The sequence below is a fragment of the Beta vulgaris genome, chromosome 3, assembly GCF_026745355.1.
Source record: "Beta vulgaris subsp. vulgaris cultivar EL10 chromosome 3, EL10.2, whole genome shotgun sequence".
NCBI lineage: Eukaryota > Viridiplantae > Streptophyta > Magnoliopsida > Caryophyllales > Amaranthaceae > Beta > Beta vulgaris.
Window position 1 is genome coordinate 37,182,980 of NC_079204.1, and position 17,493 is coordinate 37,200,472.

General features: G+C 37.3%; 1 non-coding gene across 1 annotated transcript; it reads left to right on the plus strand.

The window, feature by feature from the left end:
- Positions 1-331: 331 nt before the first annotated feature.
- LOC125496139 (small nucleolar RNA R71) lies at positions 332-436 on the plus strand. The gene has a single exon (XR_007272841.1). It is a non-coding gene; the product is annotated as a small nucleolar RNA R71 (small nucleolar RNA).
- The last annotated feature ends 17,057 nt before the right edge of the window (positions 437-17,493 follow it).

Genomic DNA, 17,493 nt, shown 5'->3' on the forward strand with positions numbered 1-17,493 from the left:
GACCCACCACAAATTTCACAAGAAAAGCCTTGAGAAGTGCCTTGGATATGAGATGCCAAGCTTACCTTTTCCAACTTCTTTGCAAGAGTATCAAGTTTTGCATTGATTTGGTCAATGGCATCAAGATCATACTTGCCTTTGCTTGCATTCTTTTTGCTTGCGGTTCTAGTATAATTCCCCCAAGAGTAGTGTCTTACTACCTCTTCAATTGTATGCTCAATATTATCAACCGAAAGCTTTGTTAGTTGGCCTCCTGCACCCGAATCAAGGCTTGCACGGGTCATAGGAAGGAGACCATCATAGAAGCTTTGCATAAGCATTCATTGACTATAACCATGGTGATGACAAGATCTTTGAAGATCCTTGAAGCTATCCCAAGCTCCATATAATGTTTCATCCTCCTCTTGATAGAAATCGGATATCTTCCTCTTAGCTTCGGAGGTTTTCTCTTCGGAGTAGAATTCATCCACAAAAGCCGCGGTAACTTGTGCCTAAGTTTTCAAAGAGACTTCCCGAATGGATTGCAACCATTTCTTAGCCTTGCCCACAAGAGAGAGGTGAAATAGGTTGAGCCTCACAAATCTTTGACTCAGATTGTTTTACTTCACCATAGCACGTAGCTCCAAGAAATTAGTCAAGTGCTCAAGAGAGCACTCATGAGTCATACCCCCATATGGCTCCTGTTTGATCATGCAAATAAAATGTGGAGAAAATTCAAAGTTGGAGGTAGTAGTTGGGCGGCGAATAACACTTTTGAGTTCAAAATGCCTCAGGATGCCCAAAATTATGTAATGCTCTAGGAGCCTCATCTCCCGTAGTTTTAGAAGTAGTGAAGATATAAACGACTCTTGTTCGAAACCCGGTTGTTGATCAACACTCGATGGTTCCCTAAAGATTCTCCTTAATTGCCTCAATGTATTTTCAAGGTTATGATCGATGGGGATGGTTGGCTTGCCCTTCAATCGTCTTGACATGAAACCAACAAAGCTAAGGAGAATATTAGTAAAAAAAACGAAGAGGTAAACACACCACAAGAAGAAAAGAAAAGAAAAAAAAACAATTTAGTCTCAAAACTAACAAATTAGCCAATGTTAACCGCTACTTCCCCGACAACAGCGTCAAAATTTGACGGGTCGTTGTATAATCGCCAAATATAACCTAAACTACCCAATATAGGGTAAGTATAGGGTCAAATCCACAATGAAGTAGGGTTAATTAAGGGTCAATTAGCCACTTATAATGAGCTAAATAAATTTTTCGGGTTTTATAAAGGTTTAACAATGATTCTGAAGTCCAAAATAAACTAAGAAATCAACAAATTAAATCAACAAAGCAAGTGAGGGAGATAAAATAAGGGTGAAAGAACTAGGGGATTAGGAATTCACCAACACTCTATCCAAGAATCCAATCATCAAAACCAAGGGAAACAATTTAGGGATCACAAGGGGGAAAATCACGCATATAGGAATTCTAATTACTCTCTCGAGCTAATTAGAGGAGCTTAATTAGTCACTCATGACCTATTCTCATGGCATGAGTAACCAATCTAGCCAAATCAAGCACAACATGATTAATCAAGCTTCCCTAAACTAGAAAATGCTTATTTTCATGGAGATCCTAATGTAGCAACCAAACTTAGTTTATTCTTAGCTTTATCTTTCAATCCTTCACTAGAAATTCCTGATATGCAAGTTAAGTGGTGATCAAGCACCCAACGAACCAAATAAAGGAAGTTTGATCAACAAGTTCAACCTCAAAAGTTACCCCTAACTTAGATTTAGGATCCAAAGAGTGAATGAAGGTTACATCCCTTCGCCTAGTAAGAAACTACTCACACATTATGGAAATAAAACAAAATAACGCTTAAAATAACTTCATCACCATAACTATGGAGGAAAGATAAAAATGGAAGCTCAACAAAAAATAAACAAGAACTAAGCAACAAAACAATGATAATAAACAAGATTAAGGAAAGAGAAGAAGAAATAAACAATAAATTACCAACTTTTAAGCTTGCATAAATGGTGAAAAATGGAGTTCAAAAGCTTCAAACCTTAACTTTCTCTCTCCTCAAGTTCTAAAGTTTTAATGCTTAAAACCAGATTAAATCTCCCTCTAATCTCCCTGTTAAAAATTAATTAAAATTTCTTAAGAGAGCCCTTTATAACTCTCACAAATACAACTTCAAGTAAGGGCAAACAACAAAAAAAATCGGGAGCTGAGCCATTCAGAGCTCTCGCTCCATGCATGGAGCGCGAGCTCTGAGCCTGGATTTAGATATTTTCGTAGCAGGTCGAAGCTCCCGCTCCATGAGGGTGGAGAGCCAGCTTTTATTTCTCGGCAGAATTGCTTGTATATAGGGGAACTTGAAGCTCCCGCTCCAGAGCGGGAGCGCCAGCTTTGGCTCTGCTTCTACTCTTCTTTGAAATTTGAAGGTCCCTCTCTCCATCCAAAGGCTCTTTTTTGCCATTCCAAGATTCGACTGTCTCGATTAGGCCGCTACAGAACCTAAAAGAAGATAAGAGCAAGTCATAGCATACAGTGTTCACAACGTTCAATCTATGCATAAAGTGAAGACAACCTATAACTCCCAAAAAGGACTCAAAATGCATGAAGCTAGTAGAGTCACTAACGTTGAACAAAGCTAAGCTAAATAGGCATAAAAATGGACTAAACAAGAGCTCAATCAGGATGGAAAGATGTAACACCCCCAAAATCCATACACGTCTACGACTACGTCACATCGACTTTGGGAGTGTTACTGCCACGGTGAAACGCAAGGCTTATTGAAAAGAAATGTTAACTCAAATCATTGTCATGAAAACTGAAATGCAGCGGAAATAAAAATGTAACTACAACTCAGGAATCATCAACGACCCCTTTTATTCAAACCATAAACTGATTAAGTAAATCATACTAGTCGTATAATGCTTAATTAAAACGCTTTAAAGTTTCAAGACTAAGTAATATCCCCCATATGCTCAACATCATGCAGCAACACTAACACACCTAGTTTGCTTCCCATTGTAGCATCAATGGTTCATCACAGGTCAACAAACATCACAATAACACACAATCAGCTATGTTGAGTACATAGTAAAGCATTGAGTGCATACAAGCATAAACAAAGCAATAAGGATTATTCCTAGACCTGATACTACAATAACATTACATTCTTTACTTTTTGTTTAGTTAGCAGCGAACGGGCACCGTCATCTTACTAGAATCATACAGGCGACTTAATCCTTAATAGACAATTTGGTCTATTATATGAAATGCAAATACGATTTCATTCCGTCTCACACCCATCACCTTAGTATGCATACCACCAAGATCATACTGAACCTTCCGCCTACTTGAGTTATCAAAATTTATAAGGACACTACCATCGTCACAGTAGGCCTGCGTAGAAGTGTAGAGCAAGTCCCACACTCCTCCCATTGTTCATCACTTATAGGTAGTCCGACTACAAGTTTATTGCCAAAGTCCATTCTTAGTATTGTCCATTCATACCACATTAAACATGGAGTCATTTAATATTCTTTCTTAGGTATAATACGCAAATCTTTACTTCTTGTAACATTCTTGTTACACCATGGATCAAAGAATACAAATCCAAATATCATGCTTATGATACGATAGAATTACGCATTACAATACCACATATCGATTTCCAATCATAATCATGTTACCAAACAATCTCAGCAATCACAATTGTTCCCTATCATGATTCTAGGTTCCGATCGAATAACATGATACTAATAATTGCAACTGAACTGGTACGCGTACGTACCTTGTAATGAAGAATTTTCGCTGCCTAATCAAACGTTCCGCTTATGAAATTGGGACCTAAACGAGTAAGGAAGTCCTTCAGTGCTACATCCTTAATTGATAATATTATCAAATAATACATGTCTAACTATATCGACTTAGTATTTCAAAGTATAAACAATAACTAATCTCGTTGTTTATTAACTTTCTTTTCTTTCCTAACTCTATTGAACTTAGCGTCATTTAAGAGCCAATATTAGTGAGCCAAGCTGATTTTAGTTAGTTTAATAACATAATACGTTTACCAACTTCATTTCAATCCTTATGTCCAATGCTACTAAATTCAGATTTGAATAGGAAGGTCATTATAACGTTCTAACTATAACCAATAATCTAATATCTTAACTTTACACCTTACTTATTTACAAAAACTTAAATCAGATTTACAACTTAAATTAATTGTACAAACTTAATTAATTGAGAATTTACTCAAATTACAAATTAATTAACTTACAACTTAATATAATAGAACTAAAACAGATTATCCAATATTAAAATTAACATAATATCATATTATACATATTTTTTCTTTATACCACTTAGTCTCGCCGGTGTCAAACACCCTCGTGTCTTGAACCACAAACTTCGCACAACCGAGGACCTCGCGCACGCCAAACACAACAGTAGCAGCAAGTCTCGCACCAGACCCTTGAACGCATCTACACACGTTCATACACACTCTCGAAAAACCGCACTCGTCGACTGCTCGCACAACACCGCGATTCATCGCACCCCACTCGAGCGACACGCCTCGCTCGTTGCACCACACCCTTGAAACCTTCCTTATTTCGCACACGCGCAGCAGCACCCGCCACGATCTCGCTCGCTCGCACGAACACTCCCGTCGCACAAAATCTCGCACGCCCCGCTTGTTCGCACACCCTCGTCGCGCGAACTGCTCCCATAACCTCTCGCACAGTCCGACTGCTCGAATACCACACATACACACACACACACACACACACACACACACACACACACACACACACACACACACACACACACACACACACAAGTCGTCCCTCACTACCGAAGGGTATGAGGCTCAGAGAGGGAGGAAACAGTGAGGAAGAAGGAGAGAGAATCTGAGAGAGAGAGAGCGGGTGAGAGAGAGAAAGAGAGAATTAGGGATGGCTAAGAGGGAGAGAGAATTAGGGTTTCAGATTATTTTATTCTTTCTTTTTCTCTTTTATTCTCTCTTATTTATAGTGTGGCAATCCTAAGTCTAGTAGGACTCGGTTTATATCATTTATTGCGAAATTAAAATAAACCGAACGATAATAGAATTAGTTAGTGTACTCAAATTGTATTATTATGATTTTATTATTTTTCCTTTTTTTGTATATAATACTAAAATATAACTCCAAAAATACGGAGTATTACAAAAGAGGTGATAAAAGCAACCTTAAAAGCCACTTATCACTAATCGGCCAATGTCCTGAAATTGCTTGAAATATTCCTCTACCCTATCACAATCATCTTATTGTTTGCAGGCTGCAACTTGTGATAACGTACCTTTGCAACCCCACCTAACACTTAGTTTTTGGCCTACCCGACAGTTGGCTGCAATGGCAGTTCTTCATAAAACTCGGTAGCACTTAGGCTATGTTCAGTTCACCTTATTTTTTCTTATTTCAGATCTAATCAGACCATATCATAAAAAATAAGTTCAGATCAGATCATGCTTATATTTAAAAACTCATTATTACTATTAATAGTATTATTTACTAGTACATTTGCTCAAAAGGATTATTATTGTTACTGTTGTACTTATTAATTATTAATATTGGTAATTATTATTAATCTCGTTGTTATCTTTATAAATGTCATTGTATGTTATCATTATTTCAAGTTATTTTGTTGTTACTAAATAATAGAAAATTAAAAGCCACGTGTTAAGAACATAAGATTGGCGCAAAAATAAGAAATATATAAAATATGATAGCTCAAATTCATGACAACGAAACTACTAAGTTCGGATTACCTTTCAAAATAAGCTAAGTGCGAGATACAAATTATAAATTTAGATTCGGTATACCTCTTCCTACCGAATTCAAAATGTCTCTAGCTATTTGAAGTTGCACGCTATCCATTTCTTTCTTGCGCAAGTCATAGTTGTTTGTATATCTTATTTTATTGTATATGAAAAAAAAAAGAGGTGAGTCTGCCGACTTTTCAAGTGTGAAACATTTTTTTGAAGGGAAAGCGTGAAACATTTTATAAGTGCTCTTATAAATTCATGACTTGGGTTATATAATTATTTTTAGTAATTATTATTATTATGATTATAATTATTGTTGTTGTTATTATAATAATGATAATAAATAATATTATTATTAATAAAAGTTGTGAAAAGTTGTGATAGAAATAAAATGATAAATAGTAATACTATAAATAAGATCTTATAATGTATTGCATAATAATGAATTACAAAGTAATAATATATTATATAAAATAAAAGATCTTGTAAATCAAATCAGATCAGATCAGAAAAATAAGTTCAGATCAGAAAATTTTTGGTGAACTAAACATAGCCTTAATGGCAGTACTTCTAGTACTTCTAGTAGTCTCCTACTAAGGTCATTCCTGCTATTAGCGCTTCGTATTCGGCTTCGTTGTTTGTTGCTCTGAACTCGCAATAGATGGCTCGTACCACCTTGTCCCATTGTGGCTGACTTTAGCACAATACCTAAACCTGCACCACGAAAGTTCGATGATCCGTCAACAAATAAAATCCAAGGTTCATGGTCAACATGGTTAATTTGTGCGACTTCATCGTTCGCTAGTTTCTCTAGCTCTAGGCTAAAGTCTGCCACAAGATCTGCCAATGCTTGCGACTTGAGGGCGGTATTGTATATCGTATCCACTGAGCATTATCACCCTTTTGCTCATGCGTCCTGTTAACTCATAACGAAGCCGAATACGGTATGCGTTTCAAAATAATGTCTAAGTTTCTTAACAGCGACTACTATAGCTAAAATGAGATTTTCCAAAAGAGGAATATCTGGTCTCTGCGTCAAGCAGATACTTACTAATGTAATAAATCGAGAGCTATTGACTTTCTGCTTCTCGTGTCAGAACTGCACTGACGGACAGGCCACTCACAACCAAATAAAGTTGTAACGTCTCTCCGTCATAAGGCTTTGACAACATAGTGGTGACGCGAGGTATTGCTTGAGCGCTTGCAATGCATCTTCGTGTTGTGGCGACCAGTCGAAGCCTTTATTTTTTCGCAGCACGTCATTGAATAAATGACACTTCTCCGACGACCTGGATATGAAACGATTTAAAGCAGCTATGCGTCCAGTTAGTTTATGCAGTTCTTTGACGTTCCTTGGGATTGGATGTTGATGAGTGCTCTTATTTGGTCTGGGTTGGCTTCGATCCCTCGTTGCGTCACGACATACCCTAGAAATTTTTCAGCAGCAACTCCAAACGTACACTTAGTGGGATTTAGTTTCATACCATACTTGCGAAGGACGTCGAAGGCCTCTAACAAGTGCTGGATGTGATCTTTCGCTTTCTTAGACTTTACGAGCATATCGTTAGTATATACTTCCATCGTGTCGCCCAATTGGTCTTTGAACATTTGATTGACCAATCGTTAATGTGTGGCACCTGCGTTTTTCAATCCAAACAGCATAACTTTATAGCAATATATATTTGGTGGTTCTGCATGCTGTTTTCTCCTGATCGTCGGGGTGCATCAAGATTTGATTGTATCCTGAGTATGCATCCATGAATGTGAAGAGCTCGTGTCCTGCTGTCGCATTGACCATCGAGTCTATGTGTGGAAGGGGATACGGATCCTTGGGGGCAAGCCTTGTTTAAGACCGTAAAATCGATACAGACCCTCCACTTTCCATTCTTTTTGCTCACGACCACGACATTGGCTAGCCATTCTGGGTATTATACCTCGCGTATCTTTCTAGCGTCGATCAATTTTTGGACCTCGTCGATGATTTTGTTTCGCTCTGGTGCAAACTTTCGTCGTTCCTGCTTTACCGGCTTGTGATCGGGATCGATGTTGAGTTTGTGCGTAACGACATCGGGACTTATACATGTCATGTCTTCGTGGGACCAAGCGAAATAATCTTTATTAGCTTTCAAAAATTCAATTACCTAAACTTGCATTTCTTGCGACAGTGTCGCTCCAATTCGAACGACATGGTCTGGAACGGCTGGATCGAGCTTTACTTCGTCTATGTTTTGTTTGTCGGGCGCGTCGGGCGTTTGAGCGACGAGCTGTAGCATTCCCGTGCGGACTTCTGCTCGCCTTTTATTTCTTGTACTCCCCATTTGGTAGGGAATTTCAACGTCTGGTGATAGGTTGACGGGACTGCCTTCATTTTATGGCTCCATGGGGTTCCGAGGATGATGTTGTAGGTAGACGGGCAATCCACGACGTTGAATCTTGTTGGCAAGTTGACGCCTTTGGCTAGCGTTGGTAGTGTGATCTCTCCGAGAATATGTTGGACCTCTCCACTGAAACTAACTAAAACAGTGGATTTTTTAGTAATATCTTTTTCACACAATCACATACCTTCGAGGGCGCTCTTAAAGATGATGTTGGCTGAACTGCGTCCGTCGACCTATAGTCGCTTCAACAAGCAATTACTGACGGTTAAGGATATGACTAGGCCATCATGATGTTCTGCCTCGCATACGTCATCATCATCGAAGGTGATCGCCATTGCTTCCAGCCTGCGCTCTTCTTCGAACCTACAAGACTTATGAATGGCGGACAAGGGGGTTCCCTCTCACTAGCCTTTTGGCTGCAGAGTACGTTAGTCGACATACATAAGATCCACCTGAAATTACATTAATTACCTTTAGGTGCGTTGGTGACGCAGGCGAAATTGGCTTGACGGGATTCTTTTCGAAGGACGCCTTCCCTTTGTCGCCCAGCAGGTCTTGCAGATGGCCTTTATTGAGCATGAACGCGACCTCTCAACGCAACGCAATGCATTCTTCTGTTTTATGGCCATGGTCATGATGAAATTGGCACCATTTTGATAGGTCTTTCTGTGCGTCAGGCATTTCGTGGCTAACGGAAGGGTGCTCCAGTTTTGGTTAAGGCATTTACGACACCTTCGACATCGACAGAGAATCCATAGGACTCAAGGTCAGGATAAGTTGGTGACTCCGTCTTTGTGTCAGTACCTATAGTGTCAACAACATCAGTAGTGTTATGTACCTGACCAGGACGGTTGTAGGGGTGACTTCGCCATTGTTCTTCTTAGGGGCGTAGGACTTGCTATCATTGGAGCTTTCAGGCGCATGACGCGTCGATATAGTGTTGAGAATGGCATCATCTTCTTCCAGTCGCATCTGCGCCAGTGCTCGGGCTTTGACTTCCTCGAACGTCTAGCATGAGTATTTCGTTAAACGGTTGTAGAGCTTTGATCGAAAAATTAGACCTTTCCTGAAACATTTAATGACAGTTTTAGTGTCAAGATCTTTAATACTAATCATATCTTTATTAAAGCGATTATAATAATCGCGAACATATTCTTTAGGTCCTTGAACGACGCCATATAGATCGCTAGTCTGCTTCTCCAAGCTGCGACTGCCTTCGAACTTATCATAAAACTTGTTGACCAAGGTAGAGAAGTTGCTGATGCTTCCTGGCTTGAGGGACCCGAGCCATTTGAGGGCTGCACCGGTTAGCGTGGCTCCGAAAGACTTGCACATGCATGCTTCCACGAGATGTCAGGGGATTGACGCTTGCCACATTCTCTGCTTGTATCGGGCAACATGCTCGCCTGGCTCGGTTGAACCATCATAGTTGGCGATGAGGACAGTCAGATTGAGCTTCATAGGGAGTACAACCTTCGAAATCCTCTCCACGAACGGTGACTCTACATAGCCATCAGGATGCTCGACGATGCTTGGTGTCGGCACCCCTGGGAGCTGGGACATAAGCTTCATCAGGCACCGATTTTGCTTCTCGATCAGGATCATCCGCTTCGCCATGGGATCTGCATCTCCGTCGCTAGGAGTCTTTTCTGTATCGTTCAAGGGATCTTCTTCTTCGAACTCCGCGTCGTCTTCAGATTCAACATTGTCTGCATCACTATAATTTTGCATGAAAGGAATGTCCTCCATATTGGTGCGACGCTTTGTCTTGGATGCTTTTGATGAGGCCAACTCCTCTTGTAGCTTCTGGATTTTCTTTTGAGACGAAGAGAAGTCAGAGGATAAATGCTCATTAGCTCTCTTCATTTCGGTCATCTCTGCTTTCATTTGATCATAGAGCTTTTGCATTTCATCGAGACTTGGTGTTTCAACCATTGGATGGGTTTTAGAAGATAGTAATTAATCTGGTTGTGCCCCACGGTGGGAGCCAAATTGTTTATGCTGAAATTTGCCTTACGACATAATTAAAGTTAAGGACACGATAACCAGATGTTTGGACTAATGAAACAAGAAATTAATGCAAAAGAGGGATTCAAGGGAATGACACAAGGAAATGGTGACGCGGAAAACCCCAATGAAGGTGGGTAAAAACCGCGGGTGGAGATGATTCCACCAATACACTATCGATGATCGTCATTCCAGATGAAAAACAATCGTTACAATCTATCTTCTTTATCTAAGTACAAAAGTAGTATCAATGAATATGAATAGTGAATAGCTTTTTCTTGTATGCTTTTTCTCTGAATAATGCTGCGTATTTTTATGGCTTTTTTTGTGCTTAAGTACTATAATTCTAAGCTAAGATTTTACAACGGTTATTCTCCCGGAATCTAGGAGATTCTCCTTGTTATTCTCAACTCTTCATATCCGCTCCCTAACTTTGTGCAACTGCCATTGCTCGTACTCTTACTTGGTCAAGCGCTCTCAATCTCGAGCCCTTCTTTCTCGGAATATCAGTTGCTAGCTTTGCTGACTTGGTCTTTGCGTCTTATCTTTGCGGCTGACCTTGCGTCGTAATGTTAAGGACCTTAAGTCATTACGTCAATTTCAACCTATAAAAATCAGTCATAACAGTACGTAGGCTTAGATGATGTAGATGTTAGATAGTTGTGGTCAACGAGTAAATAATTATTAGAGGGAATTAGATGTAAGTGATGAGTATCATGGAGTGATGATGATGAATAGGTTGGTGTGGCGTGAGATTGTACCGAGAGATCTAAATAGATGGTCGTGTGATCGTTATAGGCGGTGACATTAAGTGTGTGTTAAGCCGTCAGACGTGTAAGATGACAATTTAGGGCGACAAGGATTAGGAGGGAGTGAGGATTAGTTTGGGAGGTGGTATATACATATATATATATATATATATATATATATATATATATATATATAGGTATAGGTATGGTGTTTGGGAAGCAATAGGTAATTCAAAACAATTAGGTTTTTAAAAGATATGCTACTCAAAAGATTTAGAAAATAGTTTAGATAAAAGATATTTAAATACACTTCTTATTAAGGTAAATTTTACGAAATATATTTTTATTAATAAAACTAATTAATATAATTAATTAAATTGAGACACAAAAAGGGTTTTTAGAAATTGAGCTTTCATAAAAACTATTTTTAAAAGGGTTTTCAAATATAGACTTTTAAAAAAGTTATTTTAAAACGTTTTAGAAAGTGGGCTCAGCAAAACTATTTATGAAAGAGGTTTTTAGAAATGGGTTGATAAGAAGAGTTAATATAGTTTTGGGATTAAAATATTTTAGTTTAGACTTGTTCTTTATTCTTTCTTCGATCTGGACCAATTAGAGCGGGACATTAGTCATCATAATATACTCAAATTGGGAGACACAATTATGTGTTTACAACTACAAGTCCAAATACTTCTCTTTTTGTAAGGGATTGCAATTTAACTTCAATTTCTTCCTTCCACTTTGCCCAATCTTTTTTTTTCTACATTATTCAATGGTTCAGGATCCTCATTGTCATACCTAATGTCTAATGCTATATTGCATGCAAAAACATTAACGACGTCGATTTTATTCCGGTTCCATGTAATTCCAGACATGATAAAATTTGTTGAGATCTCTTCGTAACTAGGTGCCTGAATTTCTTGTTCAGTGATGTCTAAAATCTCTTATGAAAATCTTTGAAAATGAGTTGCATCCTTGATTTGACCATCATAAACTATTGCTCCTTTCCTTTTATGAGGATTCTTGTCTTTGGAATCGATTGTTCTACTACACTTCTGGCGTGCTTTAGACTCATTAGCAAGTACTTTAGTTTGTCCTTTTAGTGATCTCAAGTTTTACTGGAGCATTCACAACTAGCTCATTCACTCTGTTCGGATCAGTACAAGCATTTGGTAATTGATTTGCTAAACCTTGTAGATGAATTATCTTTTGAACTTATAGTTCACATTGTATAGTACAAGGATCAATATGAGATAATGATAATTCATTCCAAATAACTTCTTATTCCAACTGTATGTAAAGATGGAAAAACTGATTCATTAAAATGACAATCAGCAAAACGAGATGTAAATAAATCCCTTATGGTTGGCTCAAGGTATTTGATTATTAATAGGGATTCAAATCCAACATATATTTCCATTCTCCTTTAAGGACCCATCTTGGAGCATTGTGGTGGATCTATTGGAACATAAACTACACATCCGAAAATTTTAAGATAGGAGTATCTCGTAAATGGGATCATAATAATCTAATCATTTGAGCAAGTAATCTCGCAAATGACATGTTGTGAGTTGATAACAAAAATACAAGTGATCATCTAGTCGATACCTCGATTAAAACCATGAAATATATAATAATGGTCCACGTGGGGGATTTATTGTCCCACGTATATCCCCTTGCATACGTTCCAGGAAATTGATAGATTTAAATTTATTTAAATTGGTGATGGGCGAATTATCAATTTGCCTTGTGAGCAAGCAGCACATGGAAAATTATGACAAATAATCTGTTGGCTTCTTAGTGAATGTCCACAAGAATTTTCTATGATTCTTCACATCATTATTGAACGGGTATGACCTAACCATTCATGCCAAACTACAAAGTTATTAGTAAACTTCTCGTTTATTATAGTATGTGTTCAATTGTATTAATTTTCATGTAGTACAAACTAGTGGAGCATGCAAGCAATTTCTCCAAGGTAAGTTTTGTGCCTTGGGCTATGCTAGTATTTGAAGGAATTCGTCATTTCCTTCAATAATTGTCTCAATATGATATCCATTACTGTGAATGTCAAGTTAATAAGAGAGTGTTTGGTTCGCGCAGGGATAAGAAAAATGAATCCCAAAAGGGTTACGAGGAGAAAGTAAATGAATGATCTTGAATTTCCCTGTCTGTTTGGTTCAAACCTAGAAAGGGAATGGTATACTCTCTGTTTCTCTTTGTGTTTGTTTGGTTTTTAAAGAAAGGAAATTAACCAGTTTATTAGATTATAGCTGTTTTGACCTATGATTGTACTCATTGAACTTGTTTACAACCTGAATTTCAAAATACCATTTGAACAATATCATTTTCAAATTTGCTTATGATCAAATTTGTTTGCATTGCCAATTGATTTCATAAAAAGTTCAAAATACCATATTTTAGCAACGGTAATAGTGACTAAAAACACCACAAAAATACTTGTCTAAAACACAAAACATGACTTCAAACAAGCATACCAAAGTTTTAATGTACTACAAATACAATAACTAGTTCAAAACAACATTTCATCAATGCTAAAACACCACAAAATACTTGTCCAAAACACAAAATATTAGTCTACAAACAACCATAACACAATTTTCAAAAACTACGATGCAATTACTAATAGTATTTCATAGACTCATGCATTGGCATCATTCCCACCAAGAAGACTTTTGACAAATATGCTTTTGAAAGCATCTGGACACTTGAAAAATCAACAACTTGTTTGGTTGTGTAGTTAAGATTTGAGCTACCTCCAAAGCTTGATGGGGAGTCACACCTTTCAAAGAGAGTAGTTCATCTAGCACCTTTTCACTCTTTTCAGCTACTTGTTGCTCACGTTCATCCGTACGAGACATTACATTAGCCATGGTAGAAAGATTCACTTCTTTCATAAAAGCTTGCAAACTAGCTAATTTAGAACTAGTACCACTTTCACATTCCTTCCCACTTCGCTGAAGTGTTTTCTCTTTTCACTTTCCTTGATGGAGGGCATATTCAACCGTTTGAGTTCCATTACCACTAGCAATAGTATCAGCATCATCATCACTTGAATCAACCATAACTTGCACGGGAGCAGATTTCTCCATATTGCCAATAATAAGACCATCAGTCGATTTCCCAGTGGCATAATCTTTGCCATAAATCTCCAACAATTCATTCAAATGAGGAAAAGCATGTCCATACAAGTTTTTACAGTTTGGATAAAACTAATAATTTAACAAATGAAGTTGAAATAAATTATTCATAAAAAAACTTCTATATATGTTACCAAAAAAATGACACACTTGAAGTCCATACCTTGCAGTACTCATCATATATTTTCCTCTCCACATAAATCATGTTTTTCTCATCATCCCACTCGAACCCACTTGTGTTTAGCATTTGAACAATTGCTCTGAACTTGGTCACAAGTGTTTTTAGCCTAGAATCAATGCGTGGTAAAGCCTTCAAACCACATCCAGGAATAGCCTTGCCAATGACCTCTTCCAAGCGAGTCATGTAACCATTCCTAAAGCCCTTTTCACATTTCCAATGGGGATTAGTAACTAATTCAGACAAAGCAGCTACAAGAGCTTTATCTTCTTCCGAAGCCTAAAAACATTTGTTTTTCCCTCTTTCACCTCCACTAGCAATACTTTCATCCATCCTGCTACATCATTAAAACAACACAATACAAAACCAATATGCTAACTCATCATTATCAAATAAAATCAATACTATGCAAGATTCTAAAAGAAAATACAATTAGCCTAAATGATACAATCTAAAACAAGATCACACCAAAGTTTCAAATATCAAACTAAAACAAAGTTTCAACATGACATAGTAGCCTAAATGATAAAACTAAAACAAGTTCACACCAAATGTTCCAAATATCAAACTAAAAAAAAATTTAAACATGACATAGTAGCCTAAACGATACAAACTACAACAAGTTCATACCAAATGTTCCAAATATCAAAGAAAAGCATAAACTAGATTCTACCGCGTCTAGCTCTCTAATCGTTGAACATGCTTTGAGCCAATGAATTTCTCCAATTTTTCCAAGGGTTTGACACATTAATGGAGGTTATATAGTCTACCTCATCATCATCATGACCATCACTCTCAATTTCCTCATATAACTCATCATCATCAAAAGAGCGAGATATATATATTTCTTTACCAAGTTATGTAACAAAGCACATGCAAGCACAATGTGACCATGTGTTTGTAAACTAAACCAAGGACTTCTAAGAGTTGCCCATCTTCCCTTGAGTAAGCCGAAGCATCATTTAATTACATTTCTAACTTGTGCATGCTTTTTGTTGAAATATTCTTCAGCAGGTTGAGGTTGGTGAGGACCATTATGCCACTCTCTAAAATGATAAAGATGCCCTCTATATGGTGCAAGGAATCCCTCTCTGTTATTATACTTACCATCACATAAGTAATAACAACCTTAAGACATTAAAAAAAACATTTTTATTACACATTCACTCATGTAAGTTAAGTTAAACTTAATTAAAAAAATTTATTAAGTGAATTACCTTTTGGCACTTTCAAACCATTAGGCCTAGATATAGCATCTTGATGAATACGACCATCATGTGTTGATCCCTCCCAACCAGGTAGGACATATATAAATTCCATCTCTGGCGAGCACACTCCCAATACATTCATTGCAAGGTGACCTTTCCTTGTACGATATCTAGACCGGTCCTCAAAAGGGACACTTACGCTAATCATTGTACCATCTAGTGCACCTAAATAATTCTACAATAAAAGGAAGTACCATTCTAGATCAAGTGCTATATATCTATTATGCTTAAGTAACAAGAGTTTGTTTATTGTACCTTGAAATACTTCCATCTATCATCATCGCAATCCTCTAGTGTTGGTGTAGGTTTCTTAAGCAGCACATCATGCAACTTCAAGATTGCCCTCAAACAAGCATGAAATTGTCTACTAATAATTTCACCACTTCTACAAAAATGTGGACCTATCATTCTATTCTTTTTATAGTGAGCGACCGTATATAAGAATCCAACAACAATCTCTTCCAAACACATATTTTTTGTACCACTTAAACCCCCTATATCTCTAACCATTTCAAGAAATGCACCAAACGTTCGACTATTAATTTGAAGAAAGTTTCTAAAGTATCACTTTTCTTAATCATTCTTTTCAAGTTATATATTCTCCTCTTTCTTCTAGTTCGTTTATCTAATGTTAGATATTGAGTATCGTAATTGTGTACCACATTAAATGTAGCAATACAACACAATTAATTAAAGTAATGAAGAATCGGATAAAGTCCGAATCTCTTCTCCTTCTCAAAGAAAGATCAATACGAGCCATTTTCTATAGAAAAGAACATAGACAACACAATATCATTTGCCTATTTCATGTACTATAAGTCACAAGTTTATGTAATTATGTTTCTTAACTTCATCTCCTAAATAAATGCTATGTACTACGCATGGAACTAAAAAATCTAATAAAACTATATTACAACAATATATCTATTCTCATTATTGCTCAAGCCAAAAAGTGTTTGCTCACTATGCAACAATTTATGAAGAACTATATAGCAAGTTATGAAAAACACAATCGCATACAACAATTGTGGAAAGTAATCATTGCTCCCCATATAAACAATGCAAAAAATATATAATGTTAGGAATTTTGGGATCAGTTTCATTGATGCAAAGGTGGACATACATCAGTTCATCAAACATAGATTTCTAAAGTATAGACAAATTGAGGATCTCATCATTAAAGATAAAAGTTTTCAGATTTATTTGAGGTATTGAGGCCTCACTAATGTAGCTGGTGTAAATAAAATTGCCATACATATATATTTTTTTCATGTTTTTCCAAAAGTACAAAACAGACCCACATAACATGGTTTTGTTAAATGCATTTGTATTACAATTTGCAGATCAAAATAGAAAACGTTGTGGTAACAATTGTTTCATCTCCAAACACATGTTTAAGTCGTGTTTAACCCTAACAAATTGTTCATTGCAATTTTTTTTAAAAAAAAGTACTAGTGGAGCAAAAGTACAGTGCTCGCTGGAGAAGAAAGAAAAAACAGAGCAGATCTTGCCAGAGAAGAAAGCAAAAATAGAGTAGAAGAGGAGAAAAGTGGAGCAAAAGTATAGTACTCACCTTGCTCGCCAGCGTTGGGTGTCGTCAGTGTCGGAACTATGGTTTAGGCAAGTCGTTGGTGGTCCGATATCGCGGAGGTAAGGCAACACTCGTGGTTCAGGCTCGTCGGTCGGCTCGAGATGTTGATGGGGTAGCACTGTAGCAGTCTACAAGAGGAGAGAAAGTGGGTTGGGTAATCAGATGGGGTAAAGGTTTTCAAAACCCTTCGGGGGGTGGGGTAATCATACTAGAGGAGTTTGGGGGTAAGTTACTAGGAAAAAAGGGTAAAGGATTTCATGAAAGTGGTAATAAAAACAACATAAAAGGATTTCATTAATGCCCTTTCTCTTACCCTTTCTTGAGACCCCCCCATCAAACTCCCCCTAAA